We start from the raw sequence: 17,067 nt of genomic DNA on the forward strand, positions 1-17,067 counted from the left end.
CGCATTGCCGACCAAAAAAAAACCCAGAGCATTCCAAAGCTCGTAAACTCGCAACCGAGACCCCTCTTTCGAGCCTTCTTCTTCCCAAATACTGTTTTTCACCCTCCCGGTATTGTCCCATTCCCAAAAGAGTCCGCCGTCTGTAAAAGCAAGGTGAACTCGCAACAAAAAAAAGACAAAATGTTTATGAAATCCGCGCAACACTTGGAAATCAAGAGGCCATCCATGCCAGGCACGCTTCCGCGGGGAGTTCCGACGGGTCCGGTGCAATTTCCGCTTACACGAACGCACCGATGCACGCCTCTTTCGAACAATTCGTTCGTATGCGCATCGACCCGCGTCAACGGGTCCTTACCTTCGAGTGCCCGTAAATTCGAGGTCGGGACCCGGTTGCGAGTTATATTTTTATAAATAAAATTACTTCCAAAGAGTATATTACTATAATCACCGAAATGCCTTTTGCTCAAGTGGAGCGGAAAGAATTCGCAAATGAAAACGATAAAAAAAAAAAAAGAAGGGAAAAAGGGGTGCAACACGAGGACTTCGCAGGAGGCCACCCATCCTAGTACTACTCTCGCCCAAGCACGCTTAACTGCGGAGTTCTGATGGGATCCGGTGCATTAGTGCTGGTATGATCGCACCCGTTCATTCACCGTAACAATTTGTATACATGCGCATTGCCGACCAAAAAAAAACCCAGAGCATTCCAAAGCTCGTAAACTCGCAACCGAGACCCCTCTTTCGAGCCTTCTTCTTCCCAAATACTGTTTTTCACCCTCCCGGTATTGTGCCATTCCCAAAAGAGTCCGCCGTCTGTAAAAGCAAGGTGAACTCGCAACAAAAAAAAGACAAAATGTTTATGAAATCCGCGCAACACTTGGAAATCAAGAGGCCATCCATGCCAGGCACGCTTCCGCGGGGAGTTCCGACGGGTCCGGTGCAATTTCCGCTTACACGAACGCACCGATGCACGCCTCTTTCGAACAATTCGTTCGTATGCGCATCGACCCGCGTCAACGGGTCCTTACCTTCGAGTGCCCGTAAATTCGAGGTCGGGACCCGGTTGCGAGTTATATTTTTATAAATAAAATTACTTCCAAAGAGTATAATACTATAATCACCGAAATTCCTTTTGCTCAAGTGGAGCGGAAAGAATTCGCAAATGAAAACGATAAAAAAAAAAAAAAGAAGGGAAAAAGGGGTGCAACACGAGGACTTCCCAGGAGGTCACCCATCCTAGTACTACTCTCGCCCAAGCACGCTTAACTGCGGAGTTCTGATGGGATCCGGTGCATTAGTGCTGGTATGATCGCACCCGTTCATTCACCGTAACAATTTGTATACATGCGCATTGCCGACCAAAAAAAAACCCAGAGCATTCCAAAGCTCGTAAACTCGCAACCGAGACCCCTCTTTCGAGCCTTCTTCTTCCCAAATACTGTTTTTCACCCTCCCGGTATTGTCCCATTCCCAAAAGAGTCCGCCGTCTGTAAAAGCAAGGTGAACTCGCAACAAAAAAAAAGACAAAATGTTTATGAAATCCGCGCAACACTTGGAAATCAAGAGGCCATCCATGCCAGGCACGCTTCCGCGGGGAGTTCCGACGGGTCCGGTGCAATTTCCGCTTACACGAACGCACCGATGCACGCCTCTTTCGAACAATTCGTTCGTATGCGCATCGACCCGCGTCAACGGGTCCTTACCTTCGAGTGCCCGTAAATTCGAGGTCGGGACCCGGTTGCGAGTTATATTTTTATAAATAAAATTACTTCCAAAGAGTATATTACTATAATCACCGAAATGCCTTTTGCTCAAGTGGAGCGGAAAGAATTCGCAAATGAAAACGATAAAAAAAAAAAAAAGAAGGGAAAAAGGGGTGCAACACGAGGACTTCCCAGGAGGTCACCCATCCTAGTACTACTCTCGCCCAAGCACGCTTAACTGCGGAGTTCTGATGGGATCCGGTGCATTAGTGCTGGTATGATCGCACCCGTTCATTCACCGTAACAATTTGTATACATGCGCATTGCCGACCAAAAAAAAACCCAGAGCATTCCAAAGCTCGTAAACTCGCAACCGAGACCCCTCTTTCGAGCCTTCTTCTTCCCAAATACTGTTTTTCACCCTCCCGGTATTGTCCCATTCCCAAAAGAGTCCGCCGTCTGTAAAAGCAAGGTGAACTCGCAACAAAAAAAAGACAAAATGTTTATGAAATCCGCGCAACACTTGGAAATCAAGAGGCCATCCATGCCAGGCACGCTTCCGCGGGGAGTTCCGACGGGTCCGGTGCAATTTCCGCTTACACGAACGCACCGATGCACGCCTCTTTCGAACAATTCGTTCGTATGCGCATCGACCCGCGTCAACGGGTCCTTACCTTCGAGTGCCCGTAAATTCGAGGTCGGGACCCGGTTGCGAGTTATATTTTTATAAATAAAATTACTTCCAAAGAGTATATTACTATAATCACCGAAATGCCTTTTGCTCAAGTGGAGCGGAAAGAATTCGCAAATGAAAACGATAAAAAAAAAAAAAGAAGGGAAAAAGGGGTGCAACACGAGGACTTCCCAGGAGGCCACCCATCCTAGTACTACTCTCGCCCAAGCACGCTTAACTGCGGAGTTCTGATGGGATCCGGTGCATTAGTGCTGGTATGATCGCACCCGTTCATTCACCGTAACAATTTGTATACATGCGCATTGCCGACCAAAAAAAAACCCAGAGCATTCCAAAGCTCGTAAACTCGCAACCGAGACCCCTCTTTCGAGCCTTCTTCTTCCCAAATACTGTTTTTCACCCTCCCGGTATTGTCCCATTCCCAAAAGAGTCCGCCGTCTGTAAAAGCAAGGTGAACTCGCAACAAAAAAAAGACAAAATGTTTATGAAATCCGCGCAACACTTGGAAATCAAGAGGCCATCCATGCCAGGCACGCTTCCGCGGGGAGTTCCGACGGGTCCGGTGCAATTTCCGCTTACACGAACGCACCGATGCACGCCTCTTTCGAACAATTCGTTCGTATGCGCATCGACCCGCGTCAACGGGTCCTTACCTTCGAGTGCCCGTAAATTCGAGGTCGGGACCCGGTTGCGAGTTATATTTTTATAAATAAAATTACTTCCAAAGAGTATAATACTATAATCACCGAAATTCCTTTTGCTCAAGTGGAGCGGAAAGAATTCGCAAATGAAAACGATAAAAAAAAAAAAAAGAAGGGAAAAAGGGGTGCAACACGAGGACTTCCCAGGAGGTCACCCATCCTAGTACTACTCTCGCCCAAGCACGCTTAACTGCGGAGTTCTGATGGGATCCGGTGCATTAGTGCTGGTATGATCGCACCCGTTCATTCACCGTAACAATTTGAATACATGCGCATTGCCTACCAAAAAAAAACCCAGAGCATTCCAAAGCTCGTAAACTCGCAACCGAGACCCCTCTTTCGAGCCTTCTTCTTCCCAAATACTGTTTTTCACCCTCCCGGTATTGTCCCATTCCCAAAAGAGTCCGCCGTCTGTAAAAGCAAGGTGAACTCGCAACAAAAAAAAAGACAAAATGTTTATGAAATCCGCGCAACACTTGGAAATCAAGAGGCCATCCATGCCAGGCACGCTTCCGCGGGGAGTTCCGACGGGTCCGGTGCAATTTCCGCTTACACGAACGCACCGATGCACGCCTCTTTCGAACAATTCGTTCGTATGCGCATCGACCCGCGTCAACGGGTCCTTACCTTCGAGTGCCCGTAAATTCGAGGTCGGGACCCGGTTGCGAGTTATATTTTTATAAATAAAATTACTTCCAAAGAGTATAATACTATAATCACCGAAATGCCTTTTGCTCAAGTGGAGCGGAAAGAATTCGCAAATGAAAACGATAAAAAAAAAAAAAGAAGGGAAAAAGGGGTGCAACACGAGGACTTCCCAGGAGGTCACCCATCCTAGTACTACTCTCGCCCAAGCACGCTTAACTGCGGAGTTCTGATGGGATCCGGTGCATTAGTGCTGGTATGATCGCACCCGTTCATTCACCGTAACAATTTGTATACATGCGCATTGCCGACCAAAAAAAAACCCAGAGCATTCCAAAGCTCGTAAACTCGCAACCGAGACCCCTCTTTCGAGCCTTCTTCTTCCCAAATACTGTTTTTCACCCTCCCGGTATTGTCCCATTCCCAAAAGAGTCCGCCGTCTGTAAAAGCAAGGTGAACTCGCAACAAAAAAAAAGACAAAATGTTTATGAAATCCGCGCAACACTTGGAAATCAAGAGGCCATCCATGCCAGGCACGCTTCCGCGGGGAGTTCCGACGGGTCCGGTGCAATTTCCGCTTACACGAACGCACCGATGCACGCCTCTTTCGAACAATTCGTTCGTATGCGCATCGACCCGCGTCAACGGGTCCTTACCTTCGAGTGCCCGTAAATTCGAGGTCGGGACCCGGTTGCGAGTTATATTTTTATAAATAAAATTACTTCCAAAGAGTATATTACTATAATCACCGAAATGCCTTTTGCTCAAGTGGAGCGGAAAGAATTCGCAAATGAAAACGATAAAAAAAAAAAAAGAAGGGAAAAAGGGGTGCAACACGAGGACTTCCCAGGAGGTCACCCATCCTAGTACTACTCTCGCCCAAGCACGCTTAACTGCGGAGTTCTGATGGGATCCGGTGCATTAGTGCTGGTATGATCGCACCCGTTCATTCACCGTAACAATTTGTATACATGCGCATTGCCGACCAAAAAAAAACCCAGAGCATTCCAAAGCTCGTAAACTCGCAACCGAGACCCCTCTTTCGAGCCTTCTTCTTCCCAAATACTGTTTTTCACCCTCCCGGTATTGTCCCATTCCCAAAAGAGTCCGCCGTCTGTAAAAGCAAGGTGAACTCGCAACAAAAAAAAGACAAAATGTTTATGAAATCCGCGCAACACTTGGAAATCAAGAGGCCATCCATGCCAGGCACGCTTCCGCGGGGAGTTCCGACGGGTCCGGTGCAATTTCCGCTTACACGAACGCACCGATGCACGCCTCTTTCGAACAATTCGTTCGTATGCGCATCGACCCGCGTCAACGGGTCCTTACCTTCGAGTGCCCGTAAATTCGAGGTCGGGACCCGGTTGCGAGTTATATTTTTATAAATAAAATTACTTCCAAAGAGTATATTACTATAATCACCGAAATGCCTTTTGCTCAAGTGGAGCGGAAAGAATTCGCAAATGAAAACGATAAAAAAAAAAAAAGAAGGGAAAAAGGGGTGCAACACGAGGACTTCCCAGGAGGTCACCCATCCTAGTACTACTCTCGCCCAAGCACGCTTAACTGCGGAGTTCTGATGGGATCCGGTGCATTAGTGCTGGTATGATCGCACCCGTTCATTCACCGTAACAATTTGTATACATGCGCATTGCCGACCAAAAAAAAACCCAGAGCATTCCAAAGCTCGTAAACTCGCAACCGAGACCCCTCTTTCGAGCCTTCTTCTTCCCAAATACTGTTTTTCACCCTCCCGGTATTGTCCCATTCCCAAAAGAGTCCGCCGTCTGTAAAAGCAAGGTGAACTCGCAACAAAAAAAAGACAAAATGTTTATGAAATCCGCGCAACACTTGGAAATCAAGAGGCCATCCATGCCAGGCACGCTTCCGCGGGGAGTTCCGACGGGTCCGGTGCAATTTCCGCTTACACGAACGCACCGATGCACGCCTCTTTCGAACAATTCGTTCGTATGCGCATCGACCCGCGTCAACGGGTCCTTACCTTCGAGTGCCCGTAAATTCGAGGTCGGGACCCGGTTGCGAGTTATATTTTTATAAATAAAATTACTTCCAAAGAGTATATTACTATAATCACCGAAATGCCTTTTGCTCAAGTGGAGCGGAAAGAATTCGCAAATGAAAACGATAAAAAAAAAAAAAGAAGGGAAAAAGGGGTGCAACACGAGGACTTCCCAGGAGGTCACCCATCCTAGTACTACTCTCGCCCAAGCACGCTTAACTGCGGAGTTCTGATGGGATCCGGTGCATTAGTGCTGGTATGATCGCACCCGTTCATTCACCGTAACAATTTGTATACATGCGCATTGCCGACCAAAAAAAAACCCAGAGCATTCCAAAGCTCGTAAACTCGCAACCGAGACCCCTCTTTCGAGCCTTCTTCTTCCCAAATACTGTTTTTCACCCTCCCGGTATTGTCCCATTCCCAAAAGAGTCCGCCGTCTGTAAAAGCAAGGTGAACTCGCAACAAAAAAAAGACAAAATGTTTATGAAATCCGCGCAACACTTGGAAATCAAGAGGCCATCCATGCCAGGCACGCTTCCGCGGGGAGTTCCGACGGGTCCGGTGCAATTTCCGCTTACACGAACGCACCGATGCACGCCTCTTTCGAACAATTCGTTCGTATGCGCATCGACCCGCGTCAACGGGTCCTTACCTTCGAGTGCCCGTAAATTCGAGGTCGGGACCCGGTTGCGAGTTATATTTTTATAAATAAAATTACTTCCAAAGAGTATATTACTATAATCACCGAAATGCCTTTTGCTCAAGTGGAGCGGAAAGAATTCGCAAATGAAAACGATAAAAAAAAAAAAAGAAGGGAAAAAGGGGTGCAACACGAGGACTTCCCAGGAGGTCACCCATCCTAGTACTACTCTCGCCCAAGCACGCTTAACTGCGGAGTTCTGATGGGATCCGGTGCATTAGTGCTGGTATGATCGCACCCGTTCATTCACCGTAACAATTTGTATACATGCGCATTGCCGACCAAAAAAAAACCCAGAGCATTCCAAAGCTCGTAAACTCGCAACCGAGACCCCTCTTTCGAGCCTTCTTCTTCCCAAATACTGTTTTTCACCCTCCCGGTATTGTCCCATTCCCAAAAGAGTCCGCCGTCTGTAAAAGCAAGGTGAACTCGCAACAAAAAAAAGACAAAATGTTTATGAAATCCGCGCAACACTTGGAAATCAAGAGGCCATCCATGCCAGGCACGCTTCCGCGGGGAGTTCCGACGGGTCCGGTGCAATTTCCGCTTACACGAACGCACCGATGCACGCCTCTTTCGAACAATTCGTTCGTATGCGCATCGACCCGCGTCAACGGGTCCTTACCTTCGAGTGCCCGTAAATTCGAGGTCGGGACCCGGTTGCGAGTTATATTTTTATAAATAAAATTACTTCCAAAGAGTATATTACTATAATCACCGAAATGCCTTTTGCTCAAGTGGAGCGGAAAGAATTCGCAAATGAAAACGATAAAAAAAAAAAAAGAAGGGAAAAAGGGGTGCAACACGAGGACTTCCCAGGAGGTCACCCATCCTAGTACTACTCTCGCCCAAGCACGCTTAACTGCGGAGTTCTGATGGGATCCGGTGCATTAGTGCTGGTATGATCGCACCCGTTCATTCACCGTAACAATTTGTATACATGCGCATTGCCGACCAAAAAAAAACCCAGAGCATTCCAAAGCTCGTAAACTCGCAACCGAGACCCCTCTTTCGAGCCTTCTTCTTCCCAAATACTGTTTTTCACCCTCCCGGTATTGTCCCATTCCCAAAAGAGTCCGCCGTCTGTAAAAGCAAGGTGAACTCGCAACAAAAAAAAGACAAAATGTTTATGAAATCCGCGCAACACTTGGAAATCAAGAGGCCATCCATGCCAGGCACGCTTCCGCGGGGAGTTCCGACGGGTCCGGTGCAATTTCCGCTTACACGAACGCACCGATGCACGCCTCTTTCGAACAATTCGTTCGTATGCGCATCGACCCGCGTCAACGGGTCCTTACCTTCGAGTGCCCGTAAATTCGAGGTCGGGACCCGGTTGCGAGTTATATTTTTATAAATAAAATTACTTCCAAAGAGTATATTACTATAATCACCGAAATGCCTTTTGCTCAAGTGGAGCGGAAAGAATTCGCAAATGAAAACGATAAAAAAAAAAAAAAGAAGGGAAAAAGGGGTGCAACACGAGGACTTCCCAGGAGGTCACCCATCCTAGTACTACTCTCGCCCAAGCACGCTTAACTGCGGAGTTCTGATGGGATCCGGTGCATTAGTGCTGGTATGATCGCACCCGTTCATTCACCGTAACAATTTGTATACATGCGCATTGCCGACCAAAAAAAAACCCAGAGCATTCCAAAGCTCGTAAACTCGCAACCGAGACCCCTCTTTCGAGCCTTCTTCTTCCCAAATACTGTTTTTCACCCTCCCGGTATTGTCCCATTCCCAAAAGAGTCCGCCGTCTGTAAAAGCAAGGTGAACTCGCAACAAAAAAAAGACAAAATGTTTATGAAATCCGCGCAACACTTGGAAATCAAGAGGCCATCCATGCCAGGCACGCTTCCGCGGGGAGTTCCGACGGGTCCGGTGCAATTTCCGCTTACACGAACGCACCGATGCACGCCTCTTTCGAACAATTCGTTCGTATGCGCATCGACCCGCGTCAACGGGTCCTTACCTTCGAGTGCCCGTAAATTCGAGGTCGGGACCCGGTTGCGAGTTATATTTTTATAAATAAAATTACTTCCAAAGAGTATATTACTATAATCACCGAAATGCCTTTTGCTCAAGTGGAGCGGAAAGAATTCGCAAATGAAAACGATAAAAAAAAAAAAAGAAGGGAAAAAGGGGTGCAACACGAGGACTTCCCAGGAGGTCACCCATCCTAGTACTACTCTCGCCCAAGCACGCTTAACTGCGGAGTTCTGATGGGATCCGGTGCATTAGTGCTGGTATGATCGCACCCGTTCATTCACCGTAACAATTTGTATACATGCGCATTGCCGACCAAAAAAAAACCCAGAGCATTCCAAAGCTCGTAAACTCGCAACCGAGACCCCTCTTTCGAGCCTTCTTCTTCCCAAATACTGTTTTTCACCCTCCCGGTATTGTCCCATTCCCAAAAGAGTCCGCCGTCTGTAAAAGCAAGGTGAACTCGCAACAAAAAAAAGACAAAATGTTTATGAAATCCGCGCAACACTTGGAAATCAAGAGGCCATCCATGCCAGGCACGCTTCCGCGGGGAGTTCCGACGGGTCCGGTGCAATTTCCGCTTACACGAACGCACCGATGCACGCCTCTTTCGAACAATTCGTTCGTATGCGCATCGACCCGCGTCAACGGGTCCTTACCTTCGAGTGCCCGTAAATTCGAGGTCGGGACCCGGTTGCGAGTTATATTTTTATAAATAAAATTACTTCCAAAGAGTATATTACTATAATCACCGAAATGCCTTTTGCTCAAGTGGAGCGGAAAGAATTCGCAAATGAAAACGATAAAAAAAAAAAGAAGGGAAAAAGGGGTGCAACACGAGGACTTCCCAGGAGGTCACCCATCCTAGTACTACTCTCGCCCAAGCACGCTTAACTGCGGAGTTCTGATGGGATCCGGTGCATTAGTGCTGGTATGATCGCACCCGTTCATTCACCGTAACAATTTGTATACATGCGCATTGCCGACCAAAAAAAAACCCAGAGCATTCCAAAGCTCGTAAACTCGCAACCGAGACCCCTCTTTCGAGCCTTCTTCTTCCCAAATACTGTTTTTCACCCTCCCGGTATTGTCCCATTCCCAAAAGAGTCCGCCGTCTGTAAAAGCAAGGTGAACTCGCAACAAAAAAAAGACAAAATGTTTATGAAATCCGCGCTACACTTGGAAATCAAGAGGCCATCCATGCCAGGCACGCTTCCGCGGGGAGTTCCGACGGGTCCGGTGCAATTTCCGCTTACACGAACGCACCGATGCACGCCTCTTTCGAACAATTCGTTCGTATGCGCATCGACCCGCGTCAACGGGTCCTTACCTTCGAGTGCCCGTAAATTCGAGGTCGGGACCCGGTTGCGAGTTATATTTTTATAAATAAAATTACTTCCAAAGAGTATATTACTATAATCACCGAAATGCCTTTTGCTCAAGTGGAGCGGAAAGAATTCGCAAATGAAAACGATAAAAAAAAAAAAAAGAAGGGAAAAAGGGGTGCAACACGAGGACTTCCCAGGAGGTCACCCATCCTAGTACTACTCTCGCCCAAGCACGCTTAACTGCGGAGTTCTGATGGGATCCGGTGCATTAGTGCTGGTATGATCGCACCCGTTCATTCACCGTAACAATTTGTATACATGCGCATTGCCGACCAAAAAAAAACCCAGAGCATTCCAAAGCTCGTAAACTCGCAACCGAGACCCCTCTTTCGAGCCTTCTTCTTCCCAAATACTGTTTTTCACCCTCCCGGTATTGTCCCATTCCCAAAAGAGTCCGCCGTCTGTAAAAGCAAGGTGAACTCGCAACAAAAAAAAGACAAAATGTTTATGAAATCCGCGCAACACTTGGAAATCAAGAGGCCATCCATGCCAGGCACGCTTCCGCGGGGAGTTCCGACGGGTCCGGTGCAATTTCCGCTTACACGAACGCACCGATGCACGCCTCTTTCGAACAATTCGTTCGTATGCGCATCGACCCGCGTCAACGGGTCCTTACCTTCGAGTGCCCGTAAATTCGAGGTCGGGACCCGGTTGCGAGTTATATTTTTATAAATAAAATTACTTCCAAAGAGTATATTACTATAATCACCGAAATGCCTTTTGCTCAAGTGGAGCGGAAAGAATTCGCAAATGAAAACGATAAAAAAAAAAAAAAGAAGGGAAAAAGGGGTGCAACACGAGGACTTCCCAGGAGGTCACCCATCCTAGTACTACTCTCGCCCAAGCACGCTTAACTGCGGAGTTCTGATGGGATCCGGTGCATTAGTGCTGGTATGATCGCACCCGTTCATTCACCGTAACAATTTGTATACATGCGCATTGCCGACCAAAAAAAAAACCCAGAGCATTCCAAAGCTCGTAAACTCGCAACCGAGACCCCTCTTTCGAGCCTTCTTCTTCCCAAATACTGTTTTTCACCCTCCCGGTATTGTCCCATTCCCAAAAGAGTCCGCCGTCTGTAAAAGCAAGGTAAACTCGCAACAAAAAAAAAGACAAAATGTTTATGAAATCCGCGCAACACTTGGAAATCAAGAGGCCATCCATGCCAGGCACGCTTCCGCGGGGAGTTCCGACGGGTCCGGTGCAATTTCCGCTTACACGAACGCACCGATGCACGCCTCTTTCGAACAATTCGTTCGTATGCGCATCGACCCGCGTCAACGGGTCCTTACCTTCGAGTGCCCGTAAATTCGAGGTCGGGACCCGGTTGCGAGTTATATTTTTATAAATAAAATTACTTCCAAAGAGTATATTACTATAATCACCGAAATGCCTTTTGCTCAAGTGGAGCGGAAAGAATTCGCAAATGAAAACGATAAAAAAAAAAAAAGAAGGGAAAAAGGGGTGCAACACGAGGACTTCCCAGGAGGTCACCCATCCTAGTACTACTCTCGCCCAAGCACGCTTAACTGCGGAGTTCTGATGGGATCCGGTGCATTAGTGCTGGTATGATCGCACCCGTTCATTCACCGTAACAATTTGTATACATGCGCATTGCCGACCAAAAAAAAACCCAGAGCATTCCAAAGCTCGTAAACTCGCAACCGAGACCCCTCTTTCGAGCCTTCTTCTTCCCAAATGCTGTTTTTCACCCTCCCGGTATTGTCCCATTCCCAAAAGAGTCCGCCGTCTGTAAAAGCAAGGTGAACTCGCAACAAAAAAAAAGACAAAATGTTTATGAAATCCGCGCAACACTTGGAAATCAAGAGGCCATCCATGCCAGGCACGCTTCCGCGGGGAGTTCCGACGGGTCCGGTGCAATTTCCGCTTACACGAACGCACCGATGCACGCCTCTTTCGAACAATTCGTTCGTATGCGCATCGACCCGCGTCAACGGGTCCTTACCTTCGAGTGCCCGTAAATTCGAGGTCGGGACCCGGTTGCGAGTTATATTTTTATAAATAAAATTACTTCCAAAGAGTATATTACTATAATCACCGAAATGCCTTTTGCTCAAGTGGAGCGGAAAGAATTCGCAAATGAAAACGATAAAAAAAAAAAAAGAAGGGAAAAAGGGGTGCAACACGAGGACTTCCCAGGAGGTCACCCATCCTAGTACTACTCTCGCCCAAGCACGCTTAACTGCGGAGTTCTGATGGGATCCGGTGCATTAGTGCTGGTATGATCGCACCCGTTCATTCACCGTAACAATTTGTATACATGCGCATTGCCGACCAAAAAAAAACCCAGAGCATTCCAAAGCTCGTAAACTCGCAACCGAGACCCCTCTTTCGAGCCTTCTTCTTCCCAAATACTGTTTTTCACCCTCCCGGTATTGTCCCATTCCCAAAAGAGTCCGCCGTCTGTAAAAGCAAGGTGAACTCGCAACAAAAAAAAAGACAAAATGTTTATGAAATCCGCGCAACACTTGGAAATCAAGAGGCCATCCATGCCAGGCACGCTTCCGCGGGGAGTTCCGACGGGTCCGGTGCAATTTCCGCTTACACGAACGCACCGATGCACGCCTCTTTCGAACAATTCGTTCGTATGCGCATCGACCCGCGTCAACGGGTCCTTACCTTCGAGTGCCCGTAAATTCGAGGTCGGGACCCGGTTGCGAGTTATATTTTTATAAATAAAATTACTTCCAAAGAGTATATTACTATAATCACCGAAATGCCTTTTGCTCAAGTGGAGCGGAAAGAATTCGCAAATGAAAACGATAAAAAAAAAAAAAGAAGGGAAAAAGGGGTGCAACACGAGGACTTCCCAGGAGGTCACCCATCCTAGTACTACTCTCGCCCAAGCACGCTTAACTGCGGAGTTCTGATGGGATCCGGTGCATTAGTGCTGGTATGATCGCACCCGTTCATTCACCGTAACAATTTGTATACATGCGCATTGCCGACCAAAAAAAAACCCAGAGCATTCCAAAGCTCGTAAACTCGCAACCGAGACCCCTCTTTCGAGCCTTCTTCTTCCCAAATACTGTTTTTCACCCTCCCGGTATTGTCCCATTCCCAAAAGAGTCCGCCGTCTGTAAAAGCAAGGTGAACTCGCAACAAAAAAAAGACAAAATGTTTATGAAATCCGCGCAACACTTGGAAATCAAGAGGCCATCCATGCCAGGCACGCTTCCGCGGGGAGTTCCGACGGGTCCGGTGCAATTTCCGCTTACACGAACGCACCGATGCACGCCTCTTTCGAACAATTCGTTCGTATGCGCATCGACCCGCGTCAACGGGTCCTTACCTTCGAGTGCCCGTAAATTCGAGGTCGGGACCCGGTTGCGAGTTATATTTTTATAAATAAAATTACTTCCAAAGAGTATATTACTATAATCACCGAAATGCCTTTTGCTCAAGTGGAGCGGAAAGAATTCGCAAATGAAAACGATAAAAAAAAAAAAAAGAAGGGAAAAAGGGGTGCAACACGAGGACTTCCCAGGAGGTCACCCATCCTAGTACTACTCTCGCCCAAGCACGCTTAACTGCGGAGTTCTGATGGGATCCGGTGCATTAGTGCTGGTATGATCGCACCCGTTCATTCACCGTAACAATTTGTATACATGCGCATTGCCGACCAAAAAAAAACCCAGAGCATTCCAAAGCTCGTAAACTCGCAACCGAGACCCCTCTTTCGAGCCTTCTTCTTCCCAAATACTGTTTTTCACCCTCCCGGTATTGTCCCATTCCCAAAAGAGTCCGCCGTCTGTAAAAGCAAGGTGAACTCGCAACAAAAAAAAGACAAAATGTTTATGAAATCCGCGCAACACTTGGAAATCAAGAGGCCATCCATGCCAGGCACGCTTCCGCGGGGAGTTCCGACGGGTCCGGTGCAATTTCCGCTTACACGAACGCACCGATGCACGCCTCTTTCGAACAATTCGTTCGTATGCGCATCGACCCGCGTCAACGGGTCCTTACCTTCGAGTGCCCGTAAATTCGAGGTCGGGACCCGGTTGCGAGTTATATTTTTATAAATAAAATTACTTCCAAAGAGTATATTACTATAATCACCGAAATGCCTTTTGCTCAAGTGGAGCGAAAAGAATTCGCAAATGAAAACGATAAAAAAAAAAAAAGAAGGGAAAAAGGGGTGCAACACGAGGACTTCCCAGGAGGTCACCCATCCTAGTACTACTCTCGCCCAAGCACGCTTAACTGCGGAGTTCTGATGGGATCCGGTGCATTAGTGCTGGTATGATCGCACCCGTTCATTCACCGTAACAATTTGTATACATGCGCATTGCCGACCAAAAAAAAAACCCAGAGCATTCCAAAGCTCGTAAACTCGCAACCGAGACCCCTCTTTCGAGCCTTCTTCTTCCCAAATACTGTTTTTCACCCTCCCGGTATTGTCCCATTCCCAAAAGAGTCCGCCGTCTGTAAAAGCAAGGTGAACTCGCAACAAAAAAAAAGACAAAATGTTTATGAAATCCGCGCAACACTTGGAAATCAAGAGGCCATCCATGCCAGGCACGCTTCCGCGGGGAGTTCCGACGGGTCCGGTGCAATTTCCGCTTACACGAACGCACCGATGCACGCCTCTTTCGAACAATTCGTTCGTATGCGCATCGACCCGCGTCAACGGGTCCTTACCTTCGAGTGCCCGTAAATTCGAGGTCGGGACCCGGTTGCGAGTTATATTTTTATAAATAAAATTACTTCCAAAGAGTATATTACTATAATCACCGAAATGCCTTTTGCTCAAGTGGAGCGGAAAGAATTCGCAAATGAAAACGATAAAAAAAAAAAAAGAAGGGAAAAAGGGGTGCAACACGAGGACTTCCCAGGAGGTCACCCATCCTAGTACTACTCTCGCCCAAGCACGCTTAACTGCGGAGTTCTGATGGGATCCGGTGCATTAGTGCTGGTATGATCGCACCCGTTCATTCACCGTAACAATTTGTATACATGCGCATTGCCGACCAAAAAAAAAACCCAGAGCATTCCAAAGCTCGTAAACTCGCAACCGAGACCCCTCTTTCGAGCCTTCTTCTTCCCAAATACTGTTTTTCACCCTCCCGGTATTGTCCCATTCCCAAAAGAGTCCGCCGTCTGTAAAAGCAAGGTAAACTCGCAACAAAAAAAAAGACAAAATGTTTATGAAATCCGCGCAACACTTGGAAATCAAGAGGCCATCCATGCCAGGCACGCTTCCGCGGGGAGTTCCGACGGGTCCGGTGCAATTTCCGCTTACACGAACGCACCGATGCACGCCTCTTTCGAACAATTCGTTCGTATGCGCATCGACCCGCGTCAACGGGTCCTTACCTTCGAGTGCCCGTAAATTCGAGGTCGGGACCCGGTTGCGAGTTATATTTTTATAAATAAAATTACTTCCAAAGAGTATATTACTATAATCACCGAAATGCCTTTTGCTCAAGTGGAGCGAAAAGAATTCGCAAATGAAAACGATAAAAAAAAAAAAAGAAGGGAAAAAGGGGTGCAACACGAGGACTTCCCAGGAGGTCACCCATCCTAGTACTACTCTCGCCCAAGCACGCTTAACTGCGGAGTTCTGATGGGATCCGGTGCATTAGTGCTGGTATGATCGCACCCGTTCATTCACCGTAACAATTTGTATACATGCGCATTGCCGACCAAAAAAAAACCCAGAGCATTCCAAAGCTCGTAAACTCGCAACCGAGACCCCTCTTTCGAGCCTTCTTCTTCCCAAATGCTGTTTTTCACCCTCCCGGTATTGTCCCATTCCCAAAAGAGTCCGCCGTCTGTAAAAGCAAGGTGAACTCGCAACAAAAAAAAAGACAAAATGTTTATGAAATCCGCGCAACACTTGGAAATCAAGAGGCCATCCATGCCAGGCACGCTTCCGCGGGGAGTTCCGACGGGTCCGGTGCAATTTCCGCTTACACGAACGCACCGATGCACGCCTCTTTCGAACAATTCGTTCGTATGCGCATCGACCCGCGTCAACGGGTCCTTACCTTCGAGTGCCCGTAAATTCGAGGTCGGGACCCGGTTGCGAGTTATATTTTTATAAATAAAATTACTTCCAAAGAGTATATTACTATAATCACCGAAATGCCTTTTGCTCAAGTGGAGCGGAAAGAATTCGCAAATGAAAACGATAAAAAAAAAAAAAGAAGGGAAAAAGGGGTGCAACACGAGGACTTCCCAGGAGGTCACCCATCCTAGTACTACTCTCGCCCAAGCACGCTTAACTGCGGAGTTCTGATGGGATCCGGTGCATTAGTGCTGGTATGATCGCACCCGTTCATTCACCGTAACAATTTGTATACATGCGCATTGCCGACCAAAAAAAAAACCCAGAGCATTCCAAAGCTCGTAAACTCGCAACCGAGACCCCTCTTTCGAGCCTTCTTCTTCCCAAATACTGTTTTTCACCCTCCCGGTATTGTCCCATTCCCAAAAGAGTCCGCCGTCTGTAAAAGCAAGGTGAACTCGCAACAAAAAAAAAGACAAAATGTTTATGAAATCCGCGCAACACTTGGAAATCAAGAGGCCATCCATGCCAGGCACGCTTCCGCGGGGAGTTCCGACGGGTCCGGTGCAATTTCCGCTTACACGAACGCACCGATGCACGCCTCTTTCGAACAATTCGTTCGTATGCGCATCGACCCGCGTCAACGGGTCCTTACCTTCGAGTGCCCGTAAATTCGAGGTCGGGACCCGGTTGCGAGTTATATTTTTATAAATAAAATTACTTCCAAAGAGTATATTACTATAATCACCGAAATGCCTTTTGCTCAAGTGGAGCGAAAAGAATTCGCAAATGAAAACGATAAAAAAAAAAAAAGAAGGGAAAAAGGGGTGCAACACGAGGACTTCCCAGGAGGTCACCCATCCTAGTACTACTCTCGCCCAAGCACGCTTAACTGCGGAGTTCTGATGGGATCCGGTGCATTAGTGCTGGTATGATCGCACCCGTTCATTCACCGTAACAATTTGTATACATGCGCATTGCCGACCAAAAAAAAAACCCAGAGCATTCCAAAGCTCGTAAACTCGCAACCGAGACCCCTCTTTCGAGCCTTTTTCTTCCCAAATACTGTTTTTCACCCTCCCGGTATTGTCCCATTCCCAAAAGAGTCCGCCGTCTGTAAAAGCAAGGTGAACTCGCAACAAAAAAAAAGACAAAATGTTTATGAAATCCGCGCAACACTTGGAAATCAAGAGGCC

At 47.4% G+C, this 17,067-nt stretch overlaps 25 non-coding genes across 25 annotated transcripts; all 25 read right to left on the reverse strand.

The window, feature by feature from the left end:
• Nucleotides 1-524: 524 nt before the first annotated feature.
• LOC130816538 (5S ribosomal RNA) lies at nucleotides 525-643 on the reverse strand. Its single transcript, XR_009043067.1, has one exon. It is a non-coding gene; the product is annotated as a 5S ribosomal RNA (ribosomal RNA).
• A 555-nt stretch (nucleotides 644-1,198) lies between these two features.
• On the reverse strand, nucleotides 1,199-1,317 carry LOC130816865 (5S ribosomal RNA). The gene has a single exon (XR_009043399.1). It is a non-coding gene; the product is annotated as a 5S ribosomal RNA (ribosomal RNA).
• A 556-nt stretch (nucleotides 1,318-1,873) lies between these two features.
• On the reverse strand, nucleotides 1,874-1,992 carry LOC130816866 (5S ribosomal RNA). Its single transcript, XR_009043400.1, has one exon. It is a non-coding gene; the product is annotated as a 5S ribosomal RNA (ribosomal RNA).
• Nucleotides 1,993-2,546: 554 nt separating this feature from the next.
• LOC130816359 (5S ribosomal RNA) lies at nucleotides 2,547-2,665 on the reverse strand. The gene has a single exon (XR_009042898.1). It is a non-coding gene; the product is annotated as a 5S ribosomal RNA (ribosomal RNA).
• Nucleotides 2,666-3,220: 555 nt separating this feature from the next.
• On the reverse strand, nucleotides 3,221-3,339 carry LOC130816867 (5S ribosomal RNA). Its single transcript, XR_009043401.1, has one exon. It is a non-coding gene; the product is annotated as a 5S ribosomal RNA (ribosomal RNA).
• Nucleotides 3,340-3,894: 555 nt separating this feature from the next.
• LOC130816868 (5S ribosomal RNA) lies at nucleotides 3,895-4,013 on the reverse strand. The gene has a single exon (XR_009043403.1). It is a non-coding gene; the product is annotated as a 5S ribosomal RNA (ribosomal RNA).
• Nucleotides 4,014-4,568: 555 nt separating this feature from the next.
• Nucleotides 4,569-4,687, reverse strand: LOC130816869 (5S ribosomal RNA). Its single transcript, XR_009043404.1, has one exon. It is a non-coding gene; the product is annotated as a 5S ribosomal RNA (ribosomal RNA).
• A 554-nt stretch (nucleotides 4,688-5,241) lies between these two features.
• Nucleotides 5,242-5,360, reverse strand: LOC130816870 (5S ribosomal RNA). Its single transcript, XR_009043405.1, has one exon. It is a non-coding gene; the product is annotated as a 5S ribosomal RNA (ribosomal RNA).
• A 554-nt stretch (nucleotides 5,361-5,914) lies between these two features.
• LOC130816871 (5S ribosomal RNA) lies at nucleotides 5,915-6,033 on the reverse strand. The gene has a single exon (XR_009043406.1). It is a non-coding gene; the product is annotated as a 5S ribosomal RNA (ribosomal RNA).
• A 554-nt stretch (nucleotides 6,034-6,587) lies between these two features.
• Nucleotides 6,588-6,706, reverse strand: LOC130816872 (5S ribosomal RNA). Its single transcript, XR_009043407.1, has one exon. It is a non-coding gene; the product is annotated as a 5S ribosomal RNA (ribosomal RNA).
• A 554-nt stretch (nucleotides 6,707-7,260) lies between these two features.
• LOC130816873 (5S ribosomal RNA) lies at nucleotides 7,261-7,379 on the reverse strand. Its single transcript, XR_009043408.1, has one exon. It is a non-coding gene; the product is annotated as a 5S ribosomal RNA (ribosomal RNA).
• A 555-nt stretch (nucleotides 7,380-7,934) lies between these two features.
• On the reverse strand, nucleotides 7,935-8,053 carry LOC130816875 (5S ribosomal RNA). The gene has a single exon (XR_009043409.1). It is a non-coding gene; the product is annotated as a 5S ribosomal RNA (ribosomal RNA).
• Nucleotides 8,054-8,607: 554 nt separating this feature from the next.
• LOC130816877 (5S ribosomal RNA) lies at nucleotides 8,608-8,726 on the reverse strand. The gene has a single exon (XR_009043411.1). It is a non-coding gene; the product is annotated as a 5S ribosomal RNA (ribosomal RNA).
• A 552-nt stretch (nucleotides 8,727-9,278) lies between these two features.
• Nucleotides 9,279-9,397, reverse strand: LOC130816878 (5S ribosomal RNA). Its single transcript, XR_009043412.1, has one exon. It is a non-coding gene; the product is annotated as a 5S ribosomal RNA (ribosomal RNA).
• Nucleotides 9,398-9,952: 555 nt separating this feature from the next.
• Nucleotides 9,953-10,071, reverse strand: LOC130816879 (5S ribosomal RNA). Its single transcript, XR_009043413.1, has one exon. It is a non-coding gene; the product is annotated as a 5S ribosomal RNA (ribosomal RNA).
• Nucleotides 10,072-10,626: 555 nt separating this feature from the next.
• On the reverse strand, nucleotides 10,627-10,745 carry LOC130816880 (5S ribosomal RNA). Its single transcript, XR_009043414.1, has one exon. It is a non-coding gene; the product is annotated as a 5S ribosomal RNA (ribosomal RNA).
• Nucleotides 10,746-11,301: 556 nt separating this feature from the next.
• On the reverse strand, nucleotides 11,302-11,420 carry LOC130816881 (5S ribosomal RNA). Its single transcript, XR_009043415.1, has one exon. It is a non-coding gene; the product is annotated as a 5S ribosomal RNA (ribosomal RNA).
• A 555-nt stretch (nucleotides 11,421-11,975) lies between these two features.
• LOC130816882 (5S ribosomal RNA) lies at nucleotides 11,976-12,094 on the reverse strand. The gene has a single exon (XR_009043416.1). It is a non-coding gene; the product is annotated as a 5S ribosomal RNA (ribosomal RNA).
• A 555-nt stretch (nucleotides 12,095-12,649) lies between these two features.
• On the reverse strand, nucleotides 12,650-12,768 carry LOC130816883 (5S ribosomal RNA). Its single transcript, XR_009043417.1, has one exon. It is a non-coding gene; the product is annotated as a 5S ribosomal RNA (ribosomal RNA).
• A 555-nt stretch (nucleotides 12,769-13,323) lies between these two features.
• Nucleotides 13,324-13,442, reverse strand: LOC130816884 (5S ribosomal RNA). Its single transcript, XR_009043418.1, has one exon. It is a non-coding gene; the product is annotated as a 5S ribosomal RNA (ribosomal RNA).
• A 554-nt stretch (nucleotides 13,443-13,996) lies between these two features.
• On the reverse strand, nucleotides 13,997-14,115 carry LOC130816885 (5S ribosomal RNA). The gene has a single exon (XR_009043419.1). It is a non-coding gene; the product is annotated as a 5S ribosomal RNA (ribosomal RNA).
• A 556-nt stretch (nucleotides 14,116-14,671) lies between these two features.
• On the reverse strand, nucleotides 14,672-14,790 carry LOC130816886 (5S ribosomal RNA). The gene has a single exon (XR_009043420.1). It is a non-coding gene; the product is annotated as a 5S ribosomal RNA (ribosomal RNA).
• A 556-nt stretch (nucleotides 14,791-15,346) lies between these two features.
• Nucleotides 15,347-15,465, reverse strand: LOC130816888 (5S ribosomal RNA). Its single transcript, XR_009043422.1, has one exon. It is a non-coding gene; the product is annotated as a 5S ribosomal RNA (ribosomal RNA).
• A 555-nt stretch (nucleotides 15,466-16,020) lies between these two features.
• On the reverse strand, nucleotides 16,021-16,139 carry LOC130816889 (5S ribosomal RNA). Its single transcript, XR_009043423.1, has one exon. It is a non-coding gene; the product is annotated as a 5S ribosomal RNA (ribosomal RNA).
• A 556-nt stretch (nucleotides 16,140-16,695) lies between these two features.
• LOC130816890 (5S ribosomal RNA) lies at nucleotides 16,696-16,814 on the reverse strand. Its single transcript, XR_009043424.1, has one exon. It is a non-coding gene; the product is annotated as a 5S ribosomal RNA (ribosomal RNA).
• Between the last annotated feature and the right edge of the window lie 253 nt (nucleotides 16,815-17,067).

This window comes from Amaranthus tricolor, chromosome 6, assembly GCF_026212465.1.
Source record: "Amaranthus tricolor cultivar Red isolate AtriRed21 chromosome 6, ASM2621246v1, whole genome shotgun sequence".
NCBI classification, from domain to species: domain Eukaryota; kingdom Viridiplantae; phylum Streptophyta; class Magnoliopsida; order Caryophyllales; family Amaranthaceae; genus Amaranthus; species Amaranthus tricolor.